At 39.8% G+C, this 18601-nt stretch overlaps 1 protein-coding gene across 1 annotated transcript in view; it reads left to right on the top strand.

The window, feature by feature from the left end:
- The window catches only part of LOC101736801 (homeobox protein Hox-B5a), a 101224-nt gene that overhangs the window by 23252 nt on the left and 59371 nt on the right, over nucleotides 1–18601 (top strand). The gene's annotated exons all lie outside the window — the stretch shown is intronic.

Below are 18601 nucleotides of genomic sequence, written 5' to 3'. Positions count from 1 at the left end.
GAAACTTCCTTATCGGCGTTGGAAAAAAATTTACCGTCACATTTTTCGGTTACGCGTCACATTTTTCCGTTACGCGCCATCTTTTTTGTATTCATGTCTATGATAATAAAATCCTTTTGTTTAAACTTTATCTAATTTAACTTTTTTGTATTCATGTCTATGATAATAAAATCCTTTTGTTTAAACTTTATCTAATTTAACTTTATTTAACCAATTTCTAGAAAGTTGCATGTAGATCATTTTTCGAAAAATAAGTTTCACTTCTTACGCGTGTACACTAGTACACGCACACATTTTTTTTTATTTAAATATGTACAACAAAAACAAAAACATAAAAAATAATGTGTACTCGTAAAAAAAAGATTAAGATATAAATCAATTATCGGTTATTTAAAAAAATAATCGATATATGAATTTCATGTAATTATTTCCACAGATTCGGTAGAATCTGGCGCCAAGTTCCGTTCAAAAATCCCGTTGTAAACGGAGCGCCAGACTACAGACTGTGTTTACTGTGAGCAGAACAGTTTTTTGAGGTTGCGAAATTTTATTTAATTCTACGGTACTTCTGGTTCCTAAATTGTATATTATATCAATCACTCACAACTTTATTTTACTGATATTAACTAGTTATATCAATTACAACAATTAATCTACTTTATAGTGAGGGGTAGATCTCAGGGGTATTTAAAACTATGGGTTAGTCACCAATATCGAATTTCGAATTTTAATCTTCCTTTAACACAAATAATTTTCAATTTTAAACATTAAATACATTTAGACGCGGGCGCACGCTATTCACACTCAAAACGGAAGCGCCCGGAACATAGATTATATCACTGTTGAAAAGATGGACATAGATACTAACTATGTATAGCGAGCGGGCATACGGCCGCGAGAGTGACGTACCGGTCGGTTTGCTACATACTCCCCCTCTAGTCCTGGAGGACGCCCTCGCTCCTGGACTAGCATCTCATTACTACTGGGCTGAGGGACAGGCGCAAGACCAACCATACCACCAGCTGCGGGAGAAAGACGTGGAGCTTCAGCACATGGTTCAGCATGCCGTGTCGTCATATGCCCTGGAACTCGAGAATCTGTTTTAACATTATTTGGGGGACGACCACGTTTCTTTTTAGGCATCACCGGCCGCGGAAGAGCATCACTCTGATTCTCACGGTATAGAGTGAGATCGTTCACATGATATTTCCCTAAAACTTCATCAGGTTTGTCAACATGCGCGACGTGGTAAGTAGTAGGGCTGACCTTTTTAACGATGCGATACGGACCATCGCGTTTTGGAACAAACTTAGAAGTAAGGCCTTTAGCGCTCTTACTGAGGACGTGTGATTTGATGAGAACCATGTCACCTTCGTTGAATGTTTCAATGGGCCGTCTCGAACGATCAGCATACCCTTTAGCTTTATCTTGAAGCGTCTCTACACGTTCGCGCACCGCTGAAAAGGAGTTAACAAATTTCCTGAGATAGGGAGTTATTTGGGGAACAAAGTTATCTTTGTCTAGAACAGCACGAAGGTCATGGGTGACTTCTGTGGGGGACCTCATCTCTCTGCCAAATGACAAGTAAGCAGGTGACATACCTGTGGTGCGACATTTAGCGTTATTAAGAGCGAATCGAATCACTGGTAACATGTTTGGCCAGGAAGTGTGGTCACATTCCACGAGTTGTGCTAATAAAGTCTTAAGATCTCTGTTTTTACGTTCGGCGGGGTTTGCTTCTGGGTGATAGAGAGGGATAAGGTTTTGCTTTATCCCCAGGATGGACATGCATTGACGCATGACTGCCGAAATAAATTGTACGCCATTATCAGAAACTAGTCGGCGTGGAAGACCAAACCTCATAAAATACTCCTCTATGAGGACATGTGCACACGCCTCAGCAGTAGCTTCCTTCAATGGGAAAAGTTCTGTCCACCTCGTAGCAGTATCTTCTATAAGCAAGATCCAACGCTCCCCCTGTTTTCCAGGTGGTAACGGGCCGAAAAGATCAACTGCCAAGACCTCGTTGCGCTGGTTCATCACCGGCGTCTGCAATAGACCTGGAGGCTTGGTATTAGCAGCCTTATAGCGTTGACAATGGATACATACCTTTACATAGTCGGTTATGACTCTTCTCATTCCTGTGAAGTAGAACAGACGTGAGACTTGTTGGTAAGTCCGGTCAATTCCTGCATGTCCAGCGGTAGGGGCATCGTGAAGCTCTTTGAGAATGTCGGTCACTTGATGGGCAGGAATGACTAATTGTGGGGCCTCGGCATCAGAATCCGGATTAAGTCGATATAAAACACCTTGTTCCATTAGAAATCCTCTTTCTGACCATCTTTTAGCAGCAAGTTCATCCACTCCTTCCAGTTCTGTGACGATCTTCTGTATTTCCGGATCAGTCAACTGGTCTTGACGTAACTGGGTAGGTGACTTGGTGGGCAGGTCGCAAATGACAGAACAGATGCCGCAGTTATTTTGTGTTTCGTTGGAACAGATCGGTCTACTTAACGTGTCAGCGACAACGTTAGCTTTTCCTGGGGTGTACTCGAATCTGATGTCAAATTCTTGGAGTTTAAGCGCCCAACGGACCAACCTACCAGCAGGAGACTTTAAAGAAAGCAACCAACGCAAGGGTTGGTGGTCACTGCCTATAATAATTGGTTGGCCGTCGAGGTATGGCCTGAAACGCTCCACGGCCCAGACTACAGCAAGCGCTTCCCGTTCTGTAGTAGAGTAGTTGCGCTCCGCTGCGGTGAGTAGGCGGCTAGCATACTCGATAGGTCTTTCGTCCTTGCCTTCCCCTTGAGCTAAAACTGCGCCAAGTGCATAGTTGCTCGCATCGGTACGCAGTACTAAGGGTTGTTTAAAATTCGCTTGAACAAGTACGGGCGCCGTGGTCAGCAGACGCTTCAATTCTTTGAATGCCTGTGTTTGTTCAGGTCCCCAGCTCCATGTGTAATTCTTCTTGGTCAGTCGAGTAAGCGGTTCTGCTATCTTTGAAAAGTTTGGAATAAACTTCCTGAACCAAGAGCATGTTTGGAGAAAAGTTTTTAAATGTTTTAGGTTAGATGGTTCCAGCATATTAAGGACAGCACTGACCTTCTCAGGGTCAGGAGACACACCGTCTGGAGTGATGACGTGTCCCAGATAACGGACCCTTTCTTTGGCAAAAGTGCACTTCTCTCTGTTTACGTGAAGTTTAAATTCAGACAGACGTCTAAAAACAGCTTCCAGGTCTTGTAGGTGTTGCTGGAATCCTTCTGAAATAATTAACAAATCGTCTAGATAAGCAAGTACTGTAACATCCTTCAAAGCAGCACAGGAGCGTAGACGATCAATAAGCCTTTGAAAAGTCGCCGGCGCATTCTTCAAGCCGAACGGCATTCTTTTAAAACGGTAAGTGCCTAGGGGGCAGACAAAAGCTGTTTTGTCTCTGTCTGCTTCTCGGACCATAACTTGCCAATATGAAGAACGAAGGTCTATTGTGGTCATGTAACAATTCTTCTTCGTACTCTGGAGAAGATCATCAATGCGTGGGAGTGGGTAAGTATCCGATTTGGTTACTTCATTTAAGCGCCTGTAATCCACGCAGAATCTTACATTACCATTGGACTTCGGTATCATCAATGCAGGAGAGCACCAGGCGGATTCGCACTCTTCAATGATGTCATCTGCCAGCATCTTCTCTATTTCATTCTTCATCGTCTCCTTCTTGGAAGGGTTAAGGCGATAGGGCGGCACAGCTATCGGGGGGTGATCTCCGGTGTCTATGCAATGTTCTATGAATGGTGTCGGACCTCCCCCTGCTGTAAAAATACTTTCATGCCGAATAAGGAACTCAGACAATGCTTGGCGCTCAGCTGATTGCAAGTGCATGCCTTCATCATCCCGAAGCATGTTAGCAGAAGCTATGCACACACCACGAGACATAGGTTCAAAAAGTAATTTATAATGCACCTTAGCATCAGTACTAAAATACCATTCATGATGATGAAAATCAATAATACCTTTGGCAGCATTAATAAAATCAATACCCAGTAAAGTTTCATTATCATTAGAATCAGGGAAGATTATAAATGGAATATCAATCACTATGTGTTCTAACCTCACTGGTAATATGGTTGTCAATACATCCATATTCCGAACATGCCCATCAGCAAGTTTGACTCGCCTAGTGGAGGGAGTAAGAGGGTGATCCTTATGCAGAAGGAGAGCATACAGCGTGTGACCAGCAATACAATGCTTAGCTGCTGTATCTATAAGTGCAGTACCCTGTTTACCGAGAACTTGAATTTTGAAAATAGGCCGTAAATGCAAATACCTATCATCACTCTCACGGTCGTACACGGGCGCTACAACACTTCCCTCACATGTACAATAATTAAAATTCAGACAATTATCAATTTCCACACATTCGTTAATTTTTCCAAAATTACACTTACTGCCTTTTGTGTCACAGTCATGGTTAGTTGAAAATTTTAAATTATTACAATTTGGTTCAATTATTTGATCATAAGGTAAAAATGAGTTCTTACATTTAGGTCTAGTTCCCTGGTTATAACAAATATTTAAATTTTTACACTTTGTCCGAACATCCTGATTATATAAAACATGAGAATCACAAAAGGTTGGCATCTCATTATTACTAGTGCAATTACAGTTAATATTCTTTGACACAGAATCATTACAGGCATGAAAATAAGATTTTCTGGAAGTAGGGCCTCTGTTAATGGTAGCATAATTAATATTTGCATCCCGGTTACAAAAATTTTGACATTCAAAATTACTCAGAAAATTATTTTTGTCATGCTGCTTAACATCATACATTGCATTCTGAACAGGTAAATTAGAACTAATTGTGTTAGTATTATTAACATTACACTGAACACTATAAAACGCATTATTGTCATTTTGCACACCCTCGGAAAAGTTAGATTGACTTTGCTCACCTCGGTTGTTTAACTTACGGCACTGTTCCCGTGCATGTCCAAACCGTTTGCAGTAGGAGCACACTGGACGCTGTTTCTTCGTGGTCACGAATTGCTCTGCAGAACCTGGCACAGCAGCGGCAGGCGTGGCAACGGTAGGCTGGGCGACAGCGACAGGCACAGCGGTGGCGGGCACGACGGCCGCGGCGGAGTTTGGAAAGCGCGCGCGCGGCGCCGGGGCACTCACACGAGCGGCGCACGGTTCAGGCCGACTCGCAGCCTGGGCCGGCTGGGCACGGATCGAACGCACACCACTAGTGGACGACACTGGTCTCGATTGAGTCTCCTCTATCGAATCTTCTATATTCCGAGCATGGTTTAATAATGAATTGAAAGATGTGATTTCTTCACGGCGCAATCTTGTGCGTATTCTATTATGAAGCAACCCGTATATCATATCAAGTTGTACTTTTTCAGTAATATCATCCCGCGGTAGCTTTGCCATAAGCGCACGAATACGAGCAACAAACTTGTCTGTGTTTTCGTTATCCTGCGGGGAAGCAAATATTTCCAAATATATTCTATGTGGTGGAAGGCGGGTGCCATATGCATATATTAAATTTTCTTTGGCTTCGTTCCAAGTGGAGATGTGATGCTTTAATCCTAGCCACCACGTAGCTGCATCAGCAGACAAAAGCATGGCTAGGCCTCGTATGATGTTAGCGTCAGATACTTGAACGCATTCTGTATAGCTTTCAATTGCATCTATAAAGGCCTCAACAGATTCACCAGGTGCACCGCTGAAAGAAGCTCTGCAACGCGCCAAGGTACCATCTACGTTCACTGGGGGCATCGGCGGAGGTGCCGGAGTCGACGATCTTTGTTCCATCACGTACGACATAATGTTCTTAAATGTTTCGGCCTGCGAACGTTGCAGCGAGGCCATCAACGCTGAAACATCATCCAAGTTGAACGTAGAATTGTTGCTACGTGATTCGGCGTGGGGGCGATCATGGGGGCTATCATGCTCCTCGTGATTTTCGTTGGCATTTGCATCTGCAGCAGGAATAACGTCGTCTTCGCGACGTTGCTGGCGATCTTGATTTCTAGTTAAAGGCATTCTTTACAATTAAGCACCAACAGCATACAATAGTTAGCAAATTTTTCACAAAAGCGTGCGCGCCATTTTGTTAGTCCAAGCAAGAAAAAAATTAGGAAACGTTGGGCAGCCAGATATAGTGAGGGGTAGATCTCAGGGGTATTTAAAACTATGGGTTAGTCACCAATATCGAATTTCGAATTTTAATCTTCCTTTAACACAAATAATTTTCAATTTTAAACATTAAATACATTTAGACGCGGGCGCACGCTATTCACACTCAAAACGGAAGCGCCCGGAACATAGATTATATCACTGTTGAAAAGATGGACATAGATACTAACTATGTATAGCGAGCGGGCATACGGCCGCGAGAGTGACGTACCGGTCGGTTTGCTACAACTTGAAATTATTAATTTTATCACCACAAACTATGGCTCGCTCAAAAATTTCGATCCTGACTTTTTTCGATGTAAAAAGTGACATGCCACAGACTATAAATATTCGAGAATGGTAATCTACGGCCGCCAGGGTGCGCTGGAATTATTCCTATTTGTAATGGATTTTATGACCTGGTAACTGAGACCTTTAAGTCATGTCTTATTTTAATTTATATTCATATTTTTATGAAAAATGATATTATGGAGTGAAATGAAATGTGATATTATGGAGTGAAATGAAATGAAGATGATTAATTTGAGACATTAATCAAAAGGGATGAAATGAAATGAGATGAGATGATATGGAATGAAATATAATCTCAGTAAAATGGTGGTGGTCATTTACTAAGATCTCAGTGGACTTTTTGGAGGAAACCGAGAAGTTACGTACAGCGGCTTTGTTTCATTTTCCCACGTTTGTGCACTTTCACAGATATTAAACAGTTAATAAACCACTATTATTACACATTTAAACCCGAAGAAACACTAAATAGACAAATTAAAACAAATCACACAACTTCACACCTCGCGTTCCCGCCAAAAAGTCATTATTCCTACATAAACTGTAGCTTCAAGGGGATAGTTTGCAGTTCTTATTGAACGGTTTATACATTAAATAACGTTAATGTTGTTACTGTTAGTATTTTAGTTTAAGTACTGCCGAAGCAAGTACTGTTGTTACTGTTGGAGAAACAATTTTGTTTTGTAATGTAATACCGAAATACTTTACGAGATGGCGTTACAAAAAATCCCTTCCCAAAACTATAAAACCGTTGTGATTGTCTACGAATAATAAATAATATAATAACTAATATTTATTCGTAGGTGATTGTTTAAGATGCTATGAATATTTCGGTTTTGATTTCATCAAAATAACTTGAACTTTACTACTGAATTCCGATGAAAATTCTAATTAAGGCTGAGTTAAGTTCAGATTTTTATTTAAGCCTCTTACTGTAGTTTTTAAATTACATTTATGCGGATTGATGTTTCAAGGCTTTCAGATTTAAATTTAAATTCTGAAATAATTAAGAACAGCGTCATCTACCCTTCACATTTGAAACAAAATTTAATTCGGTTTAAATTTGTAAAAGTTGATGTTGATTATTATTACACTGTAACGCAGCGTTCCGTTTCGCGGGGCAACAGCAGCCAAAGGGAATGTGACTCAGGTCCGTGCCGCGACGACCCACCCCGCGCTACCCGCGCCCGCGCATCTGTTGCATCATTCGCACCCCCAATTATGGCAATTAGTGCGCGCCAGACTTTGAAGCGGAATATACGCGTCCCCGGTCGATACCGGAACTGACAACCCGAGAGTCTCATGCCAGTCGGGCACCTAACATTAAACTGGCAGCCCAAGCGCGGGCCCTTTAACTAGTATTTCGGAGTGAATCTACGTAATTACGACACGTACTCGTCGTCAGTCACGGCGTCAATCCGATTTTCAAGACGTTGAAGAAGAAATTGGTTCAACCGCGGGACCGACGCCAACATTTACCGCAAACAACATGGCGTCATTACAAGAAAGTCAAATGGCAGCATTCGAACGCCTACTCGACCGAGTTTTTGAGCATAAAACTCAACTCGAATCATCAGCAACACCGACGTCGGAGCCGACATCGCCGCCTTCCTCGACGCCCGCTCACCATTCTGGGAACTTCGCGTCATGCACGGCGCGGTTCAGCGGAGCGCCCGGCGACTCACTCGACGGTTTCCTTGACGCGGTCGAATCATACAAAGATTGTGCTGACGTAGGACACGCCATCGCGTTACGAGGACTCTCGATGTTACTAACCGGAAATGCAGCCGTGTGGTGGCAAGGCGTTAAAGCTAGCATCACTTCCTGGGACGACGCTTTATCATCGTTACGAAGCGCTTTAGGTGATTGCAGACCGCCCCATCGAGTCTACTTAGAGCTCTTCAAAATGTCGCAAGGACAAAGAGAGAAGACGGAGATCTTCGTTGCCAGAGCACGAGCCCTGCTAGCTCGACTCCCACCTGGTGACCTTAGTGAGAAAGTTCAAATTGATATGCTTTACGGCCTTCTACACCGTCGTGTTCGTAAAAGATTAAGAAGAGACGAAATAACTTCATACGACACGTTATTAAAGAAAACGCGCCATATCGAGGATTCCATCTACGAGACCAGTCCGCCTGAATTTATTCATCATCCTCAGCGAGCGACGCCACGTTCATCGGGTAGTACCGTAGGCGAAGTTCCCGCCGGTGCTTCGACTTCGGCGCGGATGACGCCGCGGAAAATATTCAACTCGGGCGCCGCTGGCGGCCCGCCACGCGACGACAGCGCTGCGCCAAGCACCGTTCGAGTCCCCGCGCCTCGCTACACGAACACTGATAATGTATCATCTACGTCGATTGTTAAAAGACTGTTCTGTGTTTATTGCAAAAAGTACGGACATATTCGTGATGAGTGTTTAAAATTAGCGTCAAAAACGAAATTCGACAACGAAAATACGCAAGCTGTATCCTCGTGTTACGGGTGTGGTACCAAAGGTGTTACTCGGTCTCAGTGTACAAAGTGTAACGCAAGTTATTACGCCGTCGACGCTGCACGGACCCGATCAGTCACATCCGATTTACCTATTGGTAAAGTAAATACACAGCTGTCAAGTTCAGTGAACTCTATTCATCGCGACAGCTCGTTGCATACAGCTTGCACTTCAAACACCGTAAAGTCGTCCATTTATATTAATAATCGTAAACAATGTTTTGTTGATAATGAAAATAATTATTATCCTACCGATTTTAAGGCGATTCTTCCTCCGCGCTTTTTCGGTACTGATAACAAGGTTAGACTTCAAAATTATTCTAGACTTAATCATAATATAAACAATAATATTAGTTCTAGGAATAGGCCCCTGATGCGTTACTCGAGTGGTACCGAACCAAAACATAGTTATTCCGAGGTACCAAGTGGCCGCGATAGGGTGACCATGATGAACGGAAATAGGGTGACCATGGAAAACGTCGGACATCTAAGCAATAAAAAAAAAAAAAACATTTTTCGACAATTAATTCTAATGTGAAAAGTGTTGCCCAGAGTAACTCTACTGAGCACCAGGTTAGGTTAAGACCAATTTTAAGTGTTCAAATGTTAGGTATACGAGGTAATGCTTTGTTGGATACGGGAGCTAAGAGTAGCGTTGCCGGAGCGTTGCTTTATGAATTGCTGTTAAAGCATAACCATCCGTGTGAGGAAACCACGCGTCGGGTGAGGCTTGCAGACGGTTCCGCGCGCACCCGCCGAGTTTTGCTCACTACTCTAGAAGTAAGGATAAGTCCCGAAAGGTCAGTAACCCTTGAATTTACTGTTTTTCCAGATGCTCAAAATAATGAAACTTTGCTTGGCATGGATTTTTTGGTGGCGGCAGGTATTGTGCTTGACTTTGCTTCATCCACTTGGCATTTTTCGGGAAAACGGGTTACCTATCCAATTGAATATGAGTGCCCTAAGCCATGCATGTTTGCTTCTACTGCTGACTTCCTGCGTGATGATAAGGGTTCTATGCTTGGCTCCGATGAACGGCAGCAGCTATCACATTTATTGCAGGAGAATGGAGACATCTTTAGGGTGGGGGGAGCCCCAACCCTTTACGCCGAGCACCACATTGATACCGGTGATCATCCGCCTATATCGGTACCGCCGTATAGGCTCACTCCTGTGCTTCAACAGCGAGGAGAGGTTCTCGCAATCGATTTGTTCGGGCCACTGCCAGAAGGAGAGCAGGGGGAGCGATGGGTACTCCTGGTAGAGGATGTAGCTACAAGATGGGTAGAACTCTACGCACTTGTTGATGCCACCGCCGTGGCTTGCTCCCGAGTCCTACTGGAAGAGTATTTCCTTCGTTATGGCTTGCTTATGCGTCTAGGGGTGTAACACATAAGTTCATGCCACGACGGGATGGCCCGTATCGCGTAGTAAAGATAGTTAGTCCTACAACGTACTTCATAGCAGACTTGTCAAACAATGTCATCGGCAAGTATCACACCGCGGATTTAAATCCGCGGTGTGATACTCACTCTCCGTCAAATTCAAGTACGGATCCAATTATGCCAAAGAGGCAGAGAGGAAGGCCGCGTCTTCAGACTAACAGTCCCAAGTTGGACTCGGGACGCGTTCCCAACTTGGAGGGGGAGTATGTAACGCAGCGTTCCGTTTCGCGGGGCAACAGCAGCCAAAGAGAATGTGACTCAGGTCCGTGCCGCGACGACCCACCCCGCGCTACCCGCGCCCGCGCATCTGTTGCATCATTCGCACCCCCAATTAGTGCGCGCCAGACTTTGAAGCGGAATACACGCGTCCCCGGTCGATACCGGAACTGACAACCCGAGAGTCTCATGCCAGTCGGGTACCTAACATTAAAACACTAATTAATCGAGCGTTTCATTAGCTTTTAAGCTGAGTGACTATTTATAATTTATTTTTATTAAGTAATAAATGAGCAAAAAATAATACTTAACAAAAAGATATGAAATCCGAACAAAAACAGTTTCACTGTAAAAAATTGCGCCAAGTCCACGTTTATAAAACTCATCTCAATAACATTTGCACTTTACAAAAAAAAGACTTCAATAGCTTTCATTCTCTACAAAAATATGTGAAATACAAAAAAATACCAAGAAACCGTCATAAAGATGAAAAAATTAAAAAAAAATTGTTGAAAATTTAAAAATAAAAAAATAAAAATTTTATCGTGCTTGGCGCGCGTCATTGAGTACCCCAAAATTTTTCGGAAGAATTTCAACCCGAGAAAAAAACCATTTTGCTTTAATATACAGTGAAAGCTGAAAAAGTTACCCAGGTTGTCTTTTTCGCTCTTGTTAGCGTTTTATGAGAAATTGAGACAGAACTACGGTAATTTTCAACAGCTCTCACTATATACCTATGGGCTATTATATGCCAAATCGACCACTTTTGCGTCCGACCCCTTTAGATTCAGCTGAAACTTTATTATTCTTTTCTACCCTTTGAAAAACATCTTTGAGAATTTTTTCAAATGTTTTGAAGCCAACGTATACATACGTATCGACTCGTAAGTAGTTTGTATTTCTATAAGCGAACACGAGAGGGTGTTTAGTTCAAATCACAAAAGATGAGTGGGAAATGAAAAAAATTCAAATAACATACGTATGAGATGTCGATTTTACTTAACTTTGTAAAACTTATTATGAAATAATAATTCATTAATTACATTTATGCATTTCATAGGTTGACCTACTTATAAATTTCTAAACATTGAAAGGATGTTCATTTATCCTGAAAAATTTGGGGTACTCAATGACGCGCGCCAAGTACGATAAAATTTTTATTTTTTTATTTTTAAATTTTCAACAATTTTTTTTTAATTTTTTCATCTTTATGACGGTTTCTTGGTATTTTTTTGTATTTCACATATTTTTGTAGAGAATGAAAGCTATTGAAGTCTTTTTTTTGTAAAGTGCAAATGTTATTGAGATGAGTTTTATAAACGTGGACTTGGCGCAATTTTTTACAGTGAAACTGTTTTTGTTCGGATTTCTTTATACTGTCAACACTGAATTTAATCTGACTGACTGACACTTCGCTTGCTGCTTGTGGTGTTGTGCTTGCGTACAAAATGGATGTGTTTTGATTTTTCTTCAATTTATTTTACTTTTATCAATAACGTTTCATACTACGACTAAAAAACATTGTGTGAATTGTGGTTTTACGCTGACCGAGATTTAAAACCGTGTATATGCTCTCCTTTGCTATTTTTAGATGATACTAATTGTGTATGAAGATGAAGAAAATATAGATATTTAAAGAATTAAGTGTGTTTTTATACCCTATTGGATAAAAATACATTAGAACATCTTAAACATTAAGAAAAGAGAAGTTCTTGAAGTATCTCACAATCCGACACTTATTTATATAGAAAATTAACCTCAAAACGAGTTTTTATTTTTATTATATTTTTTATAATAGTGGCGTCAATTTCAATATATTTTTTAGATATCCAATACATTTAAGAATTTGAATCAGTACATTTTTATAGTAATATTTGATGTCCATCTTGGGCCTAGCACACTATGGAGAGTGGGCAATCCCCTTAGCGATGTGAACCGATTACAATTTCTAGCTCCGGTTTATTACCGGTTTTTTTAGGTATTTTTAGGTTTTTTCCATAAAGGCTAAATAATCACGAAATAAAACAAATTTACGTACAAACGAAGAGTTTTCTTCATACAATTAATTGGGTGAGCATATTTTATACAGGCTTTTAATGATCATATATTATATTATCCAATAATAAAAAGCTTTTTTTTTTTTTTTTTGATGCAAGAGGCATAGTTGGTCCACTGCCTCATTCAGAAGCCTGCTCCTTCTGGATGTTAGCACGTGCCAGCAATTTCGATGTGATTTACTGTGGCGGCTTCAGTTTCAATATACATTCGCACTATATTCACTGCGGCCGCCGTGGCGTTCGGAATATCCCGTTTTCGCGAATGCAAAAAATCCAGAATACCAGGCTTTTTAAAATTGTTTGTGGTTTTTTCTGGCTGTTCCGATGATAAAGCGACAGTTGAAAATTCTTCAAGAAGATTCCCCAGTTCACGATGCACCATCTCTTTTGCAGACAACATGTGCTCTGGTTGGCGAAAGCCATTTCTGAGTGTTAGGGGGAAGATATGTGGATATTTGGGTCACGGTCCTCATTTCATACGCTAAAAGTCTACCAACCATATTGTGGTTATTGCACTGTAGTTTTTAAATGTAATGCACGGTAATTTGATTCTGAAACACGGTTTTTTTTATATTTGTAGCTTGTATATTTGATCTGGTAGCACTGGTGTGAACTGTGAATGTAAAGCGTAAAAAACCGGTATTCTTAAATAAAAACCGGTATTTATCGGTATGTATAAAAACCGGTTTTTCTCCGGTTTTCTTCGAACCGGTTTACATCCCTAACTCAAATTTGATTGAAACTTCTCCATCTGTCAAATGGCGGGTTGTCGACCAATGTTGATTGTACATTGTACAGTCAACGCAATAAGACCATATTTTATTGTCGATGATGAAGCAGATAAAGAAAGTATTATGTTGAAAAAAGTCTAATTTTTGACTATAGTAGAATTATTTTGTCCGTGCAGTTGCACCTGCACCGGTCGTGCAAGTCACTGAGCAAGTAATCACTACGTTATAAAGTCACCGGTGACCTACACGGCAGTTAGTGTGTGTTAAATTTTAATAAAACTTCGTGAAGGCTACTAATCTTAATCTACAATTTAATTATTGTAATACTAATTGTAGATTAAGATCGATATTATAAAATTTGTATTATATAATACTTAGTTCGCCTTTCGCGACTCATAGATAAGACAAAATTAAGATTACTTTTGGAGTCACTCAAGACATCCTTGATTAAGGCAGCCGCCGATATTGACATGGACCTCGTTCGTGCTGCGATAGACGACTGGCCGCGCAGATTGAAGGCCTGTATTCAAAATCACGGAGGTCATTTCTTATGACACTTTAGTGTCATAAGAATCTATGTTTTGTTAAGTTCATTTTGGTATATGAATGGTTACTTAATGAATAAACTTGTTTCAATTATTTTACATTAAACATGTGACAGAATTTATGACCTGACTAGGTATATAGGTGTTCGATACGTTAGTTTCTTTATATGTTTGAGAAAAACTGAATAAATTATTACCATTCAACATTAGTATTAAAGGTAATTATTCAATTTTCATCTGAGTTAAAGACAATCTGAGGTGATGGTTTGCTTATTAGATAAAAAATAATTAATAATTGGGAATTTAATTGTTTTTATGATCGAACAATCACCAATAGTCGTCGAACAAACGATAATTGATCAAAATTAATTATTCTGAGCGATAAAAATATGTAAAGATATCTAGTAAGGGGGGGACAACTTAAGGGTGATCATTTGTTTAATTAATTATAAAAAAATAAAAGACAATTCATTCGAACATTAACGAACAAACGACGAACAAAAAATAAAAAATGAAAAAAATACAAAAATCAAAAAAAGGAGGGCCAAATTCAGTGATCCTATAAAATTATAATAGTTTTACAATATGATAGGAAAATAAAAAAATAAACCTTACGTCACAAATTCCTATTCTTTATCGTAATCTGTATTGAATTGACATTGACACATCGTAATGTCAAAGTATAAGAAATACTCATAATTCGTACATTTCAATTTTTAATCATAAATAGACTACTTATTATTGTATAATGTAAATAAAATGTAATTATATGATTAGTTTATTAATTAGTTATTTTTTTTTTTTTTGCTTAGATGGGTGGATGAGCTCACAGCCCACCTGGTGTTAAGTGGTTACTGGAGCCCATAGACATCTACAACGTAAATGCGCCACCCACCTTGAGATATAAGCTGTAAGGTCTCAGTATAGTTACAACGGCTGCCCCACCCTTCGAACCGAAACGCATTATTGCTTCACGGCAGAAATAGGCAGGGCGGTGGTACCTACCCGCGCGGACTCACAACAGGTCCTACCACCAGTAATTACGCAAATTATAATTTTGCGGGTTTCACTTTTATTACACGATGTTATTCCTTCACCGTGGAAGTCAATCGTGAACATTTATTGAGTACGTATTTCATTAGAAATATTGGTACCCGCCTGTGGGATTCGAACACCGGTGCATTGCTTCAACACGAATGCACCGGACGTCTTATCTTTTAGGCCACGACGACTGTCTTTATTTTCAGAATGTGTTTAATAAATACGGCATATCGGAAATTGGTAGTTTGTTTTGATTGGTAATTGGTTTTGACAGGGATCAATCACTAATTAGTTTCGCTCGGGGTCTCTGTTTTAAGAAATAGGATAGAACTTAATTTATTTTTTTTTCGGGCCGGGGCCGAACCTACGAGATACCCACGCCTAGGATGCGCGCGGGGTATGCGGGACTGAGGGACTCATTACTCGCGGGTTATATGATCTGTAAATAACAATAATAATAAATAATAATAATAAATAAATATTTATTAACAACCACGCCACGTCAACTGGTCCCGTGCTAAGTTCCGTAAAGAACTTGTGTTACAGGTACCAGATAACGGAAAATAAATGTAAGATTTTTATTATACACATACATATATTTAATGTACATCCATAACCCTGGAAAATACATTTTATATTTATCATACAAATATCTTCCCATGGCGGGATTCGAACCCGCGACCCACTTGTGTAGTGACCATGTCACTTACCACTACACCAGACAGCCAGACCGACATGGCGACAGCTGTAAATATGTTGCGAATACAGATACTGTGAATCAGTGTGGGATTAAGCAAGCGCGGGGCCCGTAGCAAATTATTTCAAAGAGCCCTTGATCTAATATGGGTTCTTAAGTATAAATGGGTTCTTAAGTTTTAGAAGTCGTCGTGGCCTAAAGGATAAGACGTCCGGTGCATTCGTATGTAACGATGCACCGGTGTTCGAATCCCGCAGGCGGGTACCAATTTTTCTAATGAAATACGTACTCAACAAATGTTCACGATTGACTTCCACGGTGAAGGAATAACATCGTGTAATAAAAACCTAACCCGCAAAATTATAATTTGTGTAATCACTGGTGGTAGGACCTCTCGGGAGTCCGCACGGGTAGGTATCACCACCCCGCCTATTTCCGCCGTGAAGCAGTAATGCGTTTCGGTTCGAAGGGTGGGGTAGCCGTTGTAACTATACTGAGACCTTAGAACTTATATCTCGAGGTGGGTGGCGCATTTACGTTGTAGATGTCTATGGGCTCCAGTAACCACATAACACCAGGTGGGCTGTGAGCTCGTCCATCCATCTAAGCAAAAAAAATAAAAAAAAGTGGTAAAAAAACAAATCAATAGTCTATATGTTTATTTGCCATCTATAGGTTACAATTTTGTGGGTATTTAGTAAATTACTATAGTCGCTGTTAGGCTCTGACAAGTAAAAAAAGCCAGAGATGAGATTTTCTGGCTATATAGAATAATTTTGATAAGAAACTAACAATTGAAAACTGATGATACTACACAAATTATATTTTTCAATAACTATTTCAAAGTTGATATTTAATGCAAAGTATATTATTTTTTTAGGAATAGCTAATGTTATATTTGAGTCGACTATTATCAAAGCCAGCAATCTGATTTTTGGACAATGATTGGTAAATCAGAAAAACGAATTATTGACTTTGTATTCCATTGGCAGTCACAAAACTCTTCGGAACGACATCTTAGATAAATAACAGGTTAACTATTAACCTTTATTTAATGCAGGTTTTGAACCGTATTCTTTGAAGGAGACGATTATATTCAAATCAATCTGTATTGACATATCAATAAAAAAAAAATGTCCAAATGCACAGATTGCCACCTTTGATAATAGACGACTCATTTTATCAATGGTGTAGGTACTTTAAATAATGTTTATGTTTTATATTTATTTATTTGTTTCTTTTATTATTTTTTAAACTTCCACAAAGTAACTTTTCTAGATTTCATGTGGGCAAATTGAGAAATGATACTATCCGTATCAATTTCTCTGAGCCATATTATTACTCTATAGGTAATCATCAAAGCGAGATAATTCAGACGATCTTGACTCTTGTGTTCCTTAACTCATTTTTTATGCGCTCTAATGTCGAAAATGCTTTAATGTCGAGCTGATTATTAGGCTGATTGAAATTCTACACGTTTATACAAACAACTTTTTCTTAATAAGTCACTCAAAAAATTAAGCTCGGGTTTTTTTTTTTTTCCTACCTAAGCTGATAGCCCTAGGGGCTATTTCAGCGTAACCGTGGCTAGTAGGTGAGCTCACGGGGCTCAAACCTGATGACGTTGCTAACACGAACCCTAGCAAGAGTCGTGCTTCGCAGAATCTACCGCCGGATCGGAAACGCGACCCACTGAGAAGATCCGGCGAGAAACTCAGTGGGCTGTGTCTGAGAGTTAATTTACTCGTCGAGCCCTTCGTCGCAAGCGACGGGTTCATACATTTCAAAGTTTTAATGCCTAGTACGAGACAATTTCAATATGTTTATATATAAATAATTATAAATTATAAATCTATTATTAAATTATAAAATTAATTTAACACTAGGCAATTCAGCTGGCTCTTTTGCTCGCTGATCTACGATTTGACTTTCGATCGCTGCTGACATCATAGGATCATGTTCTAGAAAAATCTGAAGATTTCCTGAAAACATCATCGCAATCACTCCAGCCGTTTTGGAGTCTGTAGAGAATATACACATGTAGGCTTTTATTAATGTAAGATTACATAGGCGTTGAATTCTGCCATATAATTCGGGGAACTTGTCAGGAACAAAATGGCCTCGCCCAAATGAGCTTACACATCCTACGTATTTGTGTGAGAAACAAAATGGTATCGCCCTATTTTCGTTAATGCAACTAAACATGTTGAACCATCATTTTTATTTCTTGGTATTAACCGTTTACCAAAGCCCGTGGGCATCAACAACGTAAATGCCGCCACCTACTTTAAAGGTATTTGTTGAAATGTCAGTTTTACAATGCAACGCCTGCCTCAATCTTCAACCGAAACGCATTACAGCTTCACGGCAGAAATTGATAGATTTTTAACTACCTTTACTAATTGCACCTTAGGCCACGACGACTTCAAAATTTAACCTCATTTAGCTTGATATAATAACAAAAAAATAAACATTCAATATAAAATTTTAGTAATCAGAATTTTGTTCTTGACTAAATATAAAACGCATTTACTTTTTTTAAGATGACAAAATGTTTTTGAGTGATGCAGAAGACAGCATTTCGAGGTAAAGTAGTGGTTAGATTTATGTATCATACCATACAGCCTAATCTGTTTTTTATCGGTTTTATTTAATAAAATTACGGAGACCAATAGATGGCGCTGAACACAAAATACACGATCCGATTTCGTTTGCTGAGAAACTAACCTACAAATTCTCAAACTCTCAAACGTTAATAAATACGTATTTTAATAATGATTACGGGTCATGACATTGATCTTAATAATTCTCTTATCATAAGGATTTCAATAACACCATTTTCACTGAAACAGTTACTGAAGGAGTGAGTTTTCAAACAATATTA

The sequence above is a fragment of the Bombyx mori genome, chromosome 24, assembly GCF_030269925.1.
Source record: "Bombyx mori chromosome 24, ASM3026992v2".
In the NCBI taxonomy this organism is placed as follows: Eukaryota; Metazoa; Arthropoda; class Insecta; order Lepidoptera; family Bombycidae; genus Bombyx; species Bombyx mori.
The sequence above is the reverse complement of the archived record's forward strand: the minus strand, read 5'-3'. Positions and strand labels throughout refer to the sequence as shown.